General features: G+C 39.8%; 2 long non-coding RNA genes across 3 annotated transcripts in view; one reads left to right on the top strand and one right to left on the bottom strand.

The window, feature by feature from the left end:
* Positions 1–1,489: 1,489 nt before the first annotated feature.
* The window catches only part of LOC147757940 (uncharacterized), a 109,109-nt gene continuing 94,589 nt past the window's right edge, over positions 1,490–16,009 (bottom strand). For both annotated transcript variants that reach the window (XR_015320416.1, XR_015320417.1), the window contains exon 2: positions 1,490–2,597. This is a non-coding gene — a long non-coding RNA (uncharacterized LOC147757940). The remainder of the gene's footprint in view (positions 2,598–16,009) is intronic.
* On the top strand, positions 2,568–11,757 carry LOC147757941 (uncharacterized). The gene is made up of 2 exons (XR_015320418.1): positions 2,568–4,579; positions 6,096–11,757. It is a non-coding gene; the product is annotated as an uncharacterized LOC147757941 (long non-coding RNA).

The raw sequence follows: 16,009 nt of genomic DNA, 5'->3' as shown, positions 1-16,009 counted from the left end.
TTCTGTTTTGCCAGGACGGCTGGGAACATTTTTCAGTCGTCTGAGGTAAAGGTCACGCAGTGCCGTACGGCAGGATTAGGACGTCAGCTATAAAAGTTTTAACCTACGACGGCTTTCGCAGTCACGTAAGCTGCTTATTATTTGGGTAACTAACGTAGAAATGCTAGGAGGGATGTTAACTAAGACCAGGTCTACATTGGAGCACAAGTTTTCTACGTTTTCCTGCAACATACCTGTGAAGGTCTATTTAACAACTAACCGGCAGAAACATTTTTAATACGAAATGGATCTTCTAAGATTTATCAATAGCGAACCAGCAAGGCTGACACGATACGCCAGTAGAAGGGTTGCAATGGTTAGGCAAACAATAAAGCGAGATCCATGAGTATTTGGTCATTCGGGTTGGTCACGATTTCGAACTTGTGGTTACCCCATTAGACCAATGAAAGGTAATTAACAAAGGGAACATTTGCAATTAAACGCAAAGTAAAAAAAAACGCCTGATTTTTTGAAAATTGCAAACAGTATAATATCACGCTAAAAATTATCGCAGTCTAACCTCAACCATATTTATGCACAAAGGCTAGTAGTCTACCATTAGATCAGAGTCAGCAATTTATTATACATATCTGTCTAGCTAGATGTTCCGCGTGAACTTATCGTACGCCTCCATCATCACTATCAGGCTATCTTGTTAGACGTATTTACTGCTAGCGGTTACATATACGCTCACATGAATCAATGTATATTACAAAGTTTAAAAGACAAAATGAGGCCAACATCCGTACAATGTCTCTGCTGTTAGAACAATCGATGCATGCCTCGTCGATTGCGGGCAATGCAATCTGAAGTGTTATATTTCAGGAAAACGTTGTCGTACAGGACGCGTGGCACCTACGTCGAGAGCATAAGGATGGTTCACCACGTCAGGCGTCGATCTTTGATGTGGACCCAACGTAGAGCTCTGCCAGCGTATAGTAGGATGAAAGAACAGTTCACTAAAAAGGTTTTTTTCTGGCAAGTGGAACCCCAGATTTCGTGTGGTTTGAGTCATGATAGAATAGTTTTATTATTAGTAGCCGTCAAAGCTTGGATATCAATCTTGGGAGTTGAGGAAGCCGCTTGTTGGTTCCTTCTAGAAAGGTACCCAAGACTGAGACGAGATAGAGCGTTTTTAAGACTACTTATGTAGCAGGCACACAGAAACAGCAAAGATAAAAAAAAGCATACAATTTGGTGTGCTTACGTGAAGACTGTCGACGCTCGATGCAAGATGATCCATTTTCATTCTAATCGTGAATTATTGTTTCAGCGGGTTGTTATAGATATAGAGTGGAACAGATGCTAAGGTATGTTTCTCTGTGTAGTTATAATGTATCATAAGTTCGAAGGCATCCGCCCAGATTTATTCAGAATATATATATATATATACAAAGCTATAGAGCTGACGAAGATATGATACTTACTACGATTAAAAAAAAATTGAAGATAAGTTGATCACTTCAATTTTTATTCATAAATTGATCATCAAACTCTGAAAAGCAAATCTTGTCAAACATTGGCATGGTCATGTGTGGAGGGCAAGTGTAGGGCAAGGTTTCTCCACTGAGAAAGGTATGGTGATTGATTCCACGTAACGCAACGGTGCCGTGCAGTATAACAGGGGTCAAGCAGCCACCTGTGGATACTGTATGATTGAAAAAAGTTATGATTCCCATTACTGTTGTTCTTTTAGATGCCTGACATATAATATAATACATTACCTTTCGGTGTCACGTGATTATATACAAACGAGTGTATACGATTTTCTTATTATTATTTTGCATTACGTATCTAACGTAGGGTTTCCCGATAATTATGCCTACATACACGCGTAAGTCCACTTCCGGAGCGTAATGGAATAACTGTTACCGTTGCGGCATCCTGACACAACCCATCTGACCTAAACATACGCTATCATAAAAGAATTTGATTGAATTCCCTACGTACCGTAGTCAATTTCTGCGAAACGTCATTTCATGTACTTAACTGTATCTTTTTATGGCTGTCGACGGTCATTTACACTTAGCATGTACATACAAGTAGGGTACGTAAATGTCTCTCGACTTGTCTGTGTGCCACACAAGCGACGCCAAGTTTAGACGATGTTCCTTTCGTTGTGTCGGCAGCACGACGAGTTTGAGCTGAACAACGTTTCTGTCTGCGGACTGGAGCTGGCTACAGCAACCGGTGTCATCTTCTCCGCTAATGATGAGCACATCTATCTTCTTCTGTCTTCTGTACTTCGTGCTGTTGGTCAGCGTTCTCCAGATCGCCGTTTCTGTACGACAGACTCTATGACAATGCCAGTAACAACTATCATTGTTGTTTCTGCAACGCCGCAGAACCTCACACAGCTAGCCGAGAACGTTAATGACCAGTATGCAAGAAACGACCCTATAGACGATGATGCTGCCAGTGATGGCCATTGTAATAGTTTGTCTTTTCAGTGTACTATTCTTATACTTGTGCTTCCGTTTCTTTGACAAGTATTAGACGCATTTTTGGTGCCGTCTGAGGTGATCCTGTTCCGCGCGTTGTTATTTCCTGCAATTTTCCTGCAATCATATAGATAATTCATTGTGGTTCGTTAACGGGATAGAGTAGAATGTAACTGGGTAACTGCTATTCACTAAAGCCTATTAAACGACAGAACGATAAATACGAATGCAGCAGCACAAATAACAGCAGAATTACGTTTGAAAAATTGAGATTAACTATTTGTACGGCCATCTTCATTTTGCTCAATGGTGTAGACCATCTGAATGAAAAGAGCAGAGTGGTCCGCTTTGTAATGCGGTAGGTAAATGTTTTGCGCCATAGAGCAGAGGTCTGTGTGTCCAGGAGAATGTCACGGTCTCCCAATGAACGCAAACGAACGAAGTTATTTTTTAGTCATTTTGGCAATTTTGTTGCAATTAAATACGGGATAACTGAAAATGTATTAATATCAGCTGAACTAGGTTTTTTATTAGGTTAGGGTTAGTTTAATTAATCCCGAAAATCTGCGACAGAATTTGAGAAAAATATGAAAAGACGTTTGATGACAGTGGAATATGTGCTGTGTTGATTCAATGTGATTAGATCGTCATACATGCAGAGTCATACTTTTTCTATATTTTTTGTCATTCAGTACGGTTTTAGGAGACCTTAGGTTTTTGCGGGTCACATTTGATGCAATTTTCGTCTGGTTACCTTAGACTCATTCGTGGAATCGCATGCTACTTTCGGAGCGGAAAAGGTTAGGCTGTAAAACTGGTTGGCTTTGAAGGAACAATAGTTTATCGATTAGGCACGATACTATCCTCGGTTAAGCAACCTGAAGGTCGCTTGTAAATTTCTATTAGTTAGTCCTAATCGAAACATAATTGGTATAACAGATTATTTCTTGTCGAACTTAAGATCTAGGGCGAGCTCTGGACGACTCGAGCGAAAGATTGTTTCTTTCTCTCAAAGAAGGTTTCTGCAGCGCTGAAGTTCAATGATTTTGACGCTCTATACCTAAACTTTCGCTCAACTTGATATTATCAAGTGAAGGCTCACCAATGTCAATAGCAGTGTCGATAGCTTTCCGCAAGCCTGTACAAGGAGTCACCGGTTGATGCGACGTGAGACGGATTCGTGTTCTTCAGCCATGTCAATCGACCCTTTCATCGTCGGTAATGGTGACTCGTATAAACACATGCTGATATTATAGCATTTTGTGAAGGAAAAAAATCCTGTTTAATTTTTATAAATACAAATACAAGCCGACATGTGTGATCAGACGAACAATTATGTTGAGATAAAAATGTTGATGATTCTATAGGTATCGTTATGTGACGCAGCTAAAATGGAGAAAGTACGTTTGCCTTTTGGAAGGCGGACAGTTTTTCCGATAAGCTCTAAGCACTAGAGTCCATCCATTCTACGAGCTCATAAGACTGAAGCTTCCACCTGAGGAATGAACGTCAATAGACCTTCGTTCCATTTTCAAATGTAGGCTAATGTATCTATCACTTCCGCACATTTAGCAACAGTAACACCTCATAAGGAAATAAGTAAAAAAAACATGTCCATCATTCGAATAAGCTGCCTATTTGCAATAAAATCATCACCCGAAATATTACAAACCAGTGCTCTCATTTTCTAGCTCTGTTCATGTAAATTTGGTTCGTCTCTATTTAAAAGCTGATTCAAAAAGATCTATGTAACTCTTCGAAAGGTGGCGATGCTGTGACGGCCTTTGGTTTGTAGCTGGATTGAGAAAAATGTCAAACACCTCGTACGGCTGAATAGCACTTCCAAATGAAAATGTCAGTCGGAAGCCTGCATTCGTGTTTATGCTTTGCTAAAATTTTTTACATAAATTTACGAGGTCCTTACAACTTTCGTTTTTACTTTCAGATGTTAATCCTTTTTAGCTACAAGTGTACAAATTGTGGAATTATGGAAGAATAGCGACATGCGTATATGTATGACTAATATACAGACATGTCAAAGTCATTATAAAGCCATAGTGCTTTGTTGCAAGACTTTCCTGCATTCTCCGGTCGGAACGGTAAGTTATTGAGCTGTTTACAACACACAGTTAACATATCTCATTTCTAGTATACTTACGCTTATATATAAAGTCTTCAAAATAAGCAGCTTGTTTGACTATGGCTAGCCAATGGCCCAAGCACTACCAAAACACGGACTATCTTATTCGGGTAAAACACACTGTCGCACCTTCTAAAACCTAACGACTTTGGCCATTTTGGTATTTATTTTTTTATATTAACAACCACTTTATGAACTTTGACATTCGACGCCCAAGTTTAATCTTTACATAAATGTCTATAATGACAGAATATGACAAATATTTTTCCGATAACTTTGATTTTTCCCACATCGTTGAAATTAGACAGCAATTAAAGCCTTGTTAAAAGGAAAAAAAAAAACTGTTTTTGGAGAAGAGTTCCAATGATAATTTTATTCAAATAGAATATGTAGTCTAATCTTGTTCCAATACGATGCTGTTTAAGGGAATTACCGCTATGGATTTATTGAAGTTCTGTTGAACGCCGAGCTTTTTTGTTATTATTATTACCGTGAAGAGCGTCCGTCTTACTTAATGTCTTTGATGCGGTCGTTTTCGATGGCAGCTCTTAGTGGGGGCTTAAGCACATCCGTTACTGTCTCGCAAAATAAGGACGGCTGTACGGAATTGTTGACCTTATTGAAATTGATCTTAGTAAACCTCTGGCGGACAAAACAGTCATTTACAGAATAGGGTACAACCGACAATACGATTAGTAATTATGTACAAAACAATTGTTTGCGTAAATTGGCACACTGCAATTGCGTATTAGGCACACAATGGTAAATCACATGTTGACAGTGGTACGTATGAACTATAATGGCTTTTAAGGCAGTACATACGAGTGATTAATTCTGACAATTTATGTTTGCATATATTTAAACAACTGTTATCAACATTACGTTTACATCTATCGCGACAGAAAATGTTTAAGGAGCCAGCCCACTTTGTAGATAGAAGCTTTTTGGACGTGATCTGTTAGGCAAAAACTTCTTTGGTTTGAAAACCACGTTCATCCTGGTCCAAGTGGTTGTTCGTTACATATATATATATATATATGTATAAGTTGCGTCCTACGGAGTCAGATAGACCAGGTTTTGGTTTTGCCTCAGTAACGTCCTTCCATATAACATAAACGAAAGCTGGAGCCCTTTGAGTACAAGCACCGAACGGTGCTCGAGGCTCTCAGCTTCCTCACTTCAAAAAGTCGTCGCTGAGGTCCCTGTCCCGTCTCCCCTACTCCAGCACCCCTCTTACCCATGGGTCTTCTCAATTCTGGTCCTCCTCCGTTTACTTTCTATGCGACGGCATTGTCCATCTAAGTTTTCTCCCGTTTTGGATCGAGCACTTTAATAGAAGAGGAGCACAGACGCTGTTAGAGAGTTTACCTAATTTCTATTGGGTGATATTCTTTTGAAAAAAAATTATTACACTCAACCCTTCTTTTACATATCTCACCCAAACATTTTTTTTTTTCATCTTTCCTGCCTTTCAGCACAGTCAGCAGTCGTCGGCTAATAAACCCATAAACGCTCTAAAAGACGCCATCACGACCCACTTTGACTTTTCCGCCAGAATATTTCAATGAATGAATCGACAGCCGGTTATCGCGACATTTTGCCACGGCGTATCGCTAGACTGCAGCTCGTAAGATTTGTCATGAATTTGTGTACATCCTCGCGTCCCTGTCTCTTCTGCTATGGTCGAACCCTACGAGATTTCAGACGTGTGTATCATCGAGCAAGAAATTGTGTAGCTGGGAAAAGCGGATATTAGTTCTGCATTGATTTCCAGCAGTCCGTGTTCCGTCACAATTTCCACGCCAGGTCAGAGTGTCAGAGAAGCGCGTTTTATAGCGACATAATGGGGCAGAAAGGATGACGATGTTCGAATAATTGTGATGTCCGGAGGTCCCCTTAAAATAAGATAAGCCTTGTTGAACTTGCATATAAATCCGTACTTTCACACGTTTTAGATATACGGAGTAGGTGCAAAGAGACTACTTCATTGTCACCATTATTCTTAGCAAAGCTGGTAGCGAAGAACTGGGTAAACGCCGTAAGACCCCGTTTCATATACGGCCGTCCGTTTGTCCGTCATTTGCAAAGGAGACACATCGATGGATGAAGATAGATCTAATAGATGAGCTTTTCGCTTCCGTATACTAGGTAAGCAGCAGGCGGCGAACGAGGAGGTCGTGTATAAGGAGGCGGCGACGACGGCAATCGACCACTCATTCGTGTTAGAAAAGCAAACGCATCATCTTTAGCTTCGACTGTATAGAAAATAAGATTGTGAACATTAGGGTACATGAAAGTAGAAATTTCAAAAATCGATTTGGTACAGCGGTACGTTTTGGGCATGAGGGCTGTTAAATGAGTCAAAACATCGGTATTGTACCCTTCGTTGCGAACTAATCGCATATTAAAAATGATTTCCTTCCCATTTGTAGACGTGGATCAGCGCTTGTAAACACGTGAATTACTCATCATGAGTACTTTCATTAAATAAATTTTAGCAACATCACCTCATTATTCTTAGCTCAATGTTAAACAAAAAAAGAACACTGATATAAAAACTTAGAGTAAAAATCCTTTACAACGCAATGTCTGCACAATAAATACAGAGTCCTTTATTTGTGTTTATTTATATTTAGTCCGAAACGAGCCTCCTGTGATAGTACGCATCTTGTAGCGAGGGCCCAGTTTATCACTTACAATATAGTCTACAAAACGATGAAAACCTGCTAGCTATGGATAATGCTCTAATGAAAAAAATGTTCACTTGCAACTGATCATTACAAACCCACTTTACCCTTAGACCTAAGTCTATATTATGTGCAATGTACTAAAGATATCCAATAAGAAAGACCGAGCAATGTTATTAAACGAGTCTTCCACGTTTTGCTGTATACATTACAGCAAATATTTTGAGTTTTTTATTTAGTACCGTTGTTAAGCTTCAACCATAAAAAGCCACATAATCTAGGTAGCGTCTCTTTTGGTGTGCTTTTATGATAACCAAAACAACTATACACACTGCCACGCTGGTTCAGACCTTTGCGTTTATTACCAAAGAAATAATAATCAGGAAAATAAAGAGTTTAAAAAAAAAAAGCTAAAATTATCTGTCACAAGCGAATTTTAAAATCGACTAACTTTTAGATTACGAACCACTAGCAAACGAAACTTGGCTCATAAAAACTCCAAAAACGTATTAGCGAAAATCGGTTGAGTGTAGCTTAGGAAAAATAACTTCAAAATTTCTTTAAAAAAAAAATGAAAATAAGTTTTAAAAAATCAACGCTCATTTTTAACAAGTTTTTTTCTCCTCACAAACCACAGCGCTGGGAAATTTTTCAAAGATTAATGAAAATAATGGCAAGGAGACCTTAAACAAGAGCATAGTGCATGAATGATGCAAAGCTTTCGACAATGCAAATTGAAATATCGAAGGCCCGCGAGAGGCAACTAGATGTTGGCGCTCGAAAGATATAAGCACGTTGCTGCAAGCTAGCAGACTTTTCACGAAGGCGGAGCTAGTAACTTAAGCACTTTGTCCGCCAAAACTCGCATTTGACATGTAAAGCGTTGCAAAATTATGGCCTGAAAATCGGTCCCCGTGAATTGATTCTAGGCCGATTGAAAATGCTTGTGATGTATCGCATGTGCAATCTGCGGGACTTTCATTAACAAGCGGGATATGGTTCACTCTCTATTGCCACTCAAAGGAGGACCAGGCAAGTGAGTGGCATCGCCCTGGGGAAAGATCGAGTTAGACTTGGACTTCAAGTTATGGTAATACACATCAAAGATATCCGCTACCGTAAGGTGCTCGCCGCGAATGAAATAATGAATGCAGTCTGAACTCTGAGCTGAAAAGACTCATGCCCGTTAGCACAGAAATTGAAAACACACAGTCTGCTTCACAGATAACAACGCCAGGCTTTGTGGTTTGAGTAAAGCAATACCCAAGGTTGGCTTTAACCCGTTTATTTTCCTGATTCGTGTAATTAGGAGCCTTTCAATGCCCTAATAAGGGCAGCGGGTGTATAAGCGGTTCCCGCTCTGAGAAGACAAAGTACCATCTGCAGCTATGAAACAGCACTTAGGCGTGTAGCCCATATAGGCAATGAGATAGCGCCGTCATTATAGTGCAGAATGAATTTTTTAATTGTTATATTAACGAATGAAGACCTTCGCGTCAATTACTAAGTATTTTTGCTGCACAGCCTCTCCGGACGTAAGGGCTCGGTGTGCTATCAAACGTATGTTGTACAACCCAATACGTTTATTGGCTGAACGAAACTTATTCCATAGTGGTACTATTCTGGTAGCATAGTACGTGCAGAATAGCTGATATTAACTCATACCAGCCAAATGAAACTCTGCACACGATGCGAAGGGTCACGCACCAAGTATGGAGCGGCGCACCGCACTTTGATAGTTTCCTCCGATGGCCTACGACACGCATAGCTGCCACTTTTAAGCTTCTTGCGATGCTTATTGCTATATTATACATATATATTTGGCTAGATTATAAAACAACACTGGCTGCATATTGGGACCGCGTCATTTTTACTTTTGTCGAATTTGTTATTTGACTTAAATAATTCTCATTTGCTAGATGACCGCTTCAGGTCCTAGAGCTTCTGGTGTTAGTCTTTGAGCTCTCTCTCTCTTACTTTAGTATTACTAATTCGAATGATATGCTTTTATTGTTACATTATACTATATGTAACTTTATTGTTACATTATACTTTCTGCTATTTTACTTTTGGGCGAATCCAGTTTTTCCCCAGATTTACTCTCTAATTTAAAAACGAGTGTAGAAACAATTCGTCTTAATCTCTATAGGGTCGTCATCTAGACAGGGATGTAGTTAATTATCTTTGGGTAGAACCGTATGATCTGATAATATCTTAATAAAGTCACCAGACAAAAGAACCGACTACACAAGCCGCAAGGTAGAGCTCCAAAGAACGCTAATCTTAGAATGGTACTGCCATGTGATGACCAGATGATAGAGACATTGTTATTAAGTAAGAAATTCTATTAACAAAAGGAAGAATGTAGAGGCAAGCAAAACAGGACAAAAGTCTTATCATGTTTCCATGGCTATAAGTGCTCTCGATAGAACAATATCTTACACACTATGCGTTATATGAAGGGCCTTAACAATGGAATGAAGTGAGCTCTTTATTATTTTCGCGTTAACCGCAGTAGCGCTGTGTTACGTTAGCCTAGCCTAACCTAACCTAAGTACGTATTTCATCAAATGAAAAGGTTATCGGAAGAATCTATAAACATAAAAATTCCGCGTTTGCACAACGACTAAAGGCATCGACTTTACACATCCGTGGCAACCTTAATCGACCTGCAACGACGTAAACTTTCGCCTTTCGAAAAAGATTGCGGATAGAGGGGTCAAAGTTGTAATAATAGTGTGAAGCCAGCCGTATTTAGAACGATACGGACGCATCACGTCATATCAAGCCATAAATTATAAGGCAGCCGCAGTACACGTAACATATACCTCTAGTAGTGAACCTGTGTCAGGAAGTTTTTGTTCGAAGGATTCAACTATATGGTACCGTAAAGGTCGTCGTTGCGGCACCATTTCAGTCAGGTCTAAGCGTTTTAAGATTCGTCGCCAAGGCTGATGCTGCATGTTTATGGATTAGAGACCTCCAGCTGACTGTAACTCAGTGGAGAACGTCGTAGGAAGTACATACGCAATGGAAGCTACTTGGAACTAGCAGTTTTTATGCGCTTTTGGGTTCACTTTAGAGTCTAGCACGTAGCTCTACAACTGTTTGAAGCTGTCAAGCTTTTTTTCAAAATATTGCAGCATGCAAAACTTTAACTTAATCCGCTTCAAATATAGAACGATTTCACAAGAGTGCAGGTGCTTTTCTTTTTACTACGTTAGTGGCTAGCGATATGGAATTGTGTAATACTGGATTTATAATATATATATATATATATTAATATAATAAGGATCTGACATTTTGTTGCTTAAATTATTTCATAGACTTCCGATATTTCTACTAATGTAGTCTGTAATGTAAGTGCTAAGCACATACTGTATGAAGCAGGATCCAACTGTAACTAACAAATATGAGCAAATTTCCTCTCTTTTTATTGGCAGTAGCTCTGCCCTGGCTGATTAAAACAGATCGACGGAGATAGCAAAAGAACAACTGCTGCGTTATGAACACGCTGCCTTGATAAATACCGCCAGCCATACAAAGCACGGTCTTTATCTAACTGGCATCATTAAGGGTAACCGCTGTCGCAGTAAATCGATACCGCAGCTAAGGAAAAGAGCCAGCGAGGGCCGTTACCGCATCTCTTATTGATCGCTAGTCTAACGACGTCAGTGGCGTAAGCCATCAGTAAAGCGATGGCCCAGGGGTAAACAATCCCAAATCTCAGTGTGCTCAACCCTCGATATAGAACTGACCCATAATGGGTATGAACCTATAATATCCTCCGGTGGGACCGCAGTGGACTCCAACACGCCACAGTTAACTGTTGCCAACGATATAATATAAGCAGAGAGGCTCCTAGACTGATAATTGAGTGTTTTTCTTATAGACGTCATCGGGTAGGCAAACGCATTGCCATATTATCCTAAGGTGGCATCTGAAGCATAAGGAGTGGCAACTACATACGGACTTTACTCGTGAGTTCCTTCTAAAACTGTATCTAAACAAAGATGACATTTTTAATTGATTGTCTAAACCAGCTATTGGCCGTCTTCAAAGTATTTCGAAGTAAAACGAAAACAATTTACTAGTACACTAGACGCGCCTTAAATGATATCGATAGGAGTATATTGGTTTTGTTGTATACAGGAAATCGAGTTTCGGCGGTGGCCGTTTCGTCCAAGCTATGCAATACTTCAAGTTATCAGAAGTATTCAGTTCTACTTTATCAAAATGAAAAAAGGAAAGAAGTACAAACGATCAAACTGACGTAACGTAATAATAATGAAAAAGCTCACAATACTTACATTTAACGATACGTGTATTTGGGCAGAAGACGAAATACCTTAAAACGGTGATAGTAAACATTGTTTTCTAAGATATAAGGAGTCCATTGTATGACTACGTACTGTTTTTATTGTCTATTAAAAGTCTATGTAAAAAAACATTGGACATTTTGTTTTTTTTTTTTTCGCATAGAAATTCAGCCCTATTAGACTTCGAAAGCAAACAATTACCGTAGAATTCATTCGTTATGAAGTTGTAGTTAGACGCCGCTATGCTTTCTTCAGTCACTTCTAGGTATTTTTCTAGAACTATTTCAGGCGGTGCATTTGTGCATCTGACAAGACACAGCAAGGGAAGGCACGTGTATAACTATTTAGCTCTCAGCTCCCACGTGACAAGGCGCTAAATATAATAAGTGAAATATGTACATTTATGTATATATGCCGATATATATTTCATAACCGACCTTTAGCTTGGACCACCTTACATCTCTCTCTTCAAAGAAGTCGCTTCAAATACTGGTATAAGAACTAAGGCGCACGCTTGCCTTCCCAGACAGCAAAGCTTCATACGTGTATTATTCCCTCTTTGCCGCAGAGCTAGCTTCTTGAGAGAAAGATCTTGGTAAAAATGTTTCGTCCAGACGTAAAAGGGCTATGAAACGAAACGCAACATTTATAGCTGATACCTATTTTAATTACAGGAGCAACTTTCTTACTAATCCCTGAAATTTTGTTGTAAATATTTTTTTTTCTTGAATTCAGCTAATTAGATGCGTCAAGCTTTTGCGTTCTTCATTGTCGTAAAGCGTCGCTTGGATCATTCCTACGATGAAGCGAAGCGTATCTACACCAAGAGGCACCTTGCCTTAAATTTAGTAAGCAAACTGCATTTTACGATTGCGAGGAACTGGCTGGTGCTATTTTAGCAGCCGCGTATTTATCTTCTCTAAGTAACAGATCACACAGGTAAAACTGAGCGTCTGTTGACTAAAGTGAAATTCCATTTCATAGCCAGAAGATATGATGCGGGCAGCACGCATTAACCGTTATCCTAGATCCTTCGTAGATCCTAAAAATAGTCAGTTTTAGCAATAAGTCAAGCAAATGCTCAATCAAAGGAGAACTATGTCCTTATCGGAATGAATTACATGGCATCCTGTTGCGGCTAGCTGGCAGTACTCGCCTCAAATGAATCGAGTTGTATTTGTTGATAGTTTTTAACATGTCGTAAGCTAACTTAAGATAATAGTTAGATTCAGATATTCTCGTCAGGGCTCGTCATTTTGGGCTCGTAAGTAGCCGTCCAAGAACATGTCCGTGAGGAAGCCGAGGGAACCCTATTAGCGTAAGCAGCTATGTTGCACAAAGGTGTCCGGGGCTAATCCACCCACAAGAAGGACCAAGCATACAAAACAACGCATTTAACTACTTAATATATGAATAGAAAAAAGATGGAGATAGATTTGGTGGAAGGCCAACGATCAGAGCGCAGTCAGTGGGCAAGTAACCCACAAACCAATGTAATAGCAATAGCTTTTTCTGCTACTAGTGCATGCAGTACTTGTACAATACGTACGTACGTACGTACGTACGTACGCACGATCCATACCCTGTGGCTAATCATGAGAGCACGGAAACTCTGTGGCGTCCTTTAAAAAGCCAAAAAAATTGTTCTTATATCACTTGCTTTGCACGAATAAACTTGATTATTCGCGTTTTGTATGTCGCCGGCAGTCCTGCCATTACTTTCAATAATCTTTCTTGTGTTTCCGTTTCTTTATGTATCAGACTAGACTTTATGTGTGGATAGTGCATTAGAATTGGAACAGCCGCATGACCTTTATGTGACATTGATCGACTTTTAAAAAGGGCTTAAGCCTTCCTAATTCAGCTGCACGTAGTAAAGAGACGCTATTTCCGGTAAGTGCATCGAGCCCAAGTTAGTGAATATTGCTTTGAACATCGTCAAAATGCTCCCCTTCCTCCAAACCGTGTTCCGTATGACACACACAAATCTCTAAACGCTACCCTGTTAACATAGGAAAAAACAAGCAACTATCAGATGACCCGAACGACGAAAAGAAGTATGTTTGATCGTGAATGAAGTGAATCCTGAATGTTGCATGTACAGTCAGCTCTAGTTACACGTGCAAAAACGATCTAGGTAAAGGCATAACAAAACAACAATAATAGACGGTATGGAGATTGGGTAGCTAAGAGGCTGAATGTAAGCATTTCATAGCTTACTTGGTAGCATAACAAACCGAAACCAATAAGGCGCTCTAGACCGGGGATCAACGATATATATATATATCGACCTACCAAAAAGTACTTGAAGGGAAAAGGAAGTAGAAACAGGTAATACTCGAAAATAACGCAGGCTACACTACTCTAACTAAGAGCTAAAACGTTTGGTTAGTGTCCTTAAAATTTAACAATACTTCTACAGATTCGAGATCCAACATCAGCGATATTTAATGTTAAAACTAGTTAAAATATATGACGTGTTCATTCAGTGGATCAATGACGTTGTTAGTGCCCCGGCTAGACATATAAAGGTGGGTGCGCGGATATTTTGGAGCGTTTTCGCTATTAAGCGTCATGTTGCGTCATAGATGGACGGGAAACTTTGCCCAACCCTCGGTGAGACGGTACTCGGCCATTAGGCACGCCGAAGCCACTCTTCAATTAATCTCAAACAGTCTCACTTTGTTATGAATTCGAGTAATCATATTTGGTCAACTGTACAGCGCATTAATCAAAACCTCTACTCGTTGTTGAAAAAGTCTTTTGTTTGTCTAAGCCACAACCAATACATGTTCATCTATCGTAAATTATAGAGTTTTCTCTTTTAGCAGAACTGAATTGAGCCATCCTCGCTATCCATAACAATACCTACTTTGAACTAGAATAATTTGTGGCGCAGCTTAGAAACGAATATCTTTGCTGCAATCTAAACTTGATCATATCGCCATAGATTGCTTCCCGTCAAATATTTTTGCGGAAAAGTACTTAGTACCACATGTAGCTGAGCCGATGTCGCAAACGGTTTAGAGGTACACGTACCGCTTTGAAGGGCACACAATTAAAGGACCTTGGAACATGTCGCAACAACTGGAAGGAAGACGGCACCGCTTACTCAGCTTGTATTTCTTTTTCTCGCTGACGGATGATTTGTTTAGAAATTTAATTCTTATAAATGTCGGTGTCACCGACCCTCTTCTCCAATCCGCCGGATTTTTTAGCCGGATTGGAGAAGAGGGTCGTTTAAAACGCATTAAAGATTGTGTCTCGTGTTAAACTACTACGCATCGACTACTACTGTTCCTTCTTTGGCCGTAGTATTCATTTCCAGCTTGGCAATCTTTTAACCTATTTTCCCCACAAACTACGACCAACATCATGGGTAACGGCTATCACACTGACCCGAACTTCTCTCGGCCAGTTATTATTGTCTTTTTCTCTCTTAAGGCCTAATATGCCATAGACGTATTTTTTGCGTCGTTATCGATCTGGCGTTTTAACCAATAACACTCGCAGGATAATTATGTTAGGGTGTTGTTAATAAGCATATGACGGGAAAGATATTTCTGGACATAGCAGAACTTTTGCTACTACCCACGCCAGCAACTCGTCTTTCCGATTATAGATCGTCACAGTTTCTTGAGGAACGTTTGCATCTGATTGCATGGCGATACTGCTATATTAGAGTTTCGTAAGGTGGCATACATGCAAGCATAGGTGAAAGTCTTCATTTCGAGCAGATATTTTTCTCTTCCTATATGAATGAATCCTGTTAGGTAAGCGTGAGCTAAAGCTTGCATTCGGACACCTGTCATTGATACTGCCTTACCACGCAGATGACACTAATTTGTTTTGGAGCATAACTTCGAATCAGTTATCCAGCTGTCAATTGAAACCAATATAATACAGTCCGTTACCTCTCCTTCAACGTCAGCAAAATAGACTATCTGATCATCGTTATCCTGCGACGCTGGCTAACAGACCCACATGGACCTAATGCTAGCGGTCATGCTCACCATCGTACGTCTCGAATTCTCGCAATAATTTTTTTGGTTGATGAAGCTACCTTTGATCCGATAACCATTTAATACATTTCTGTTTCGGTATCCTGGCATAATTCTTCTACACGTTCTAAGATGCACGACGTAATGCCAACGATGCTGAACGCATTTTAAACTATTTAATATTGAAGCCATTTCGTTAATAGTGCTTTTGCATACTGCATGTAAACCATTACGGTAATAGTAAGCAATTTGGCATAATGAAGCATACAGGTCCCCCTACTTTGACGTACTCCCTCAGACCCGCCACACAGCCCCTCCAAGAATTCGCTTCCTAATTGAGATTTCACTCATAAAGGTAAATTAAAAAACGCAGTAAACTCTA

This window comes from Varroa destructor, unplaced genomic scaffold (assembly GCF_002443255.2).
Source record: "Varroa destructor unplaced genomic scaffold, Vdes_3.0 BEIS01000002.1, whole genome shotgun sequence".
Classification (NCBI taxonomy): Eukaryota; Metazoa; Arthropoda; class Arachnida; order Mesostigmata; family Varroidae; genus Varroa; species Varroa destructor.
The sequence above is the reverse complement of the archived record's forward strand: the minus strand, read 5'-3'. Positions and strand labels throughout refer to the sequence as shown.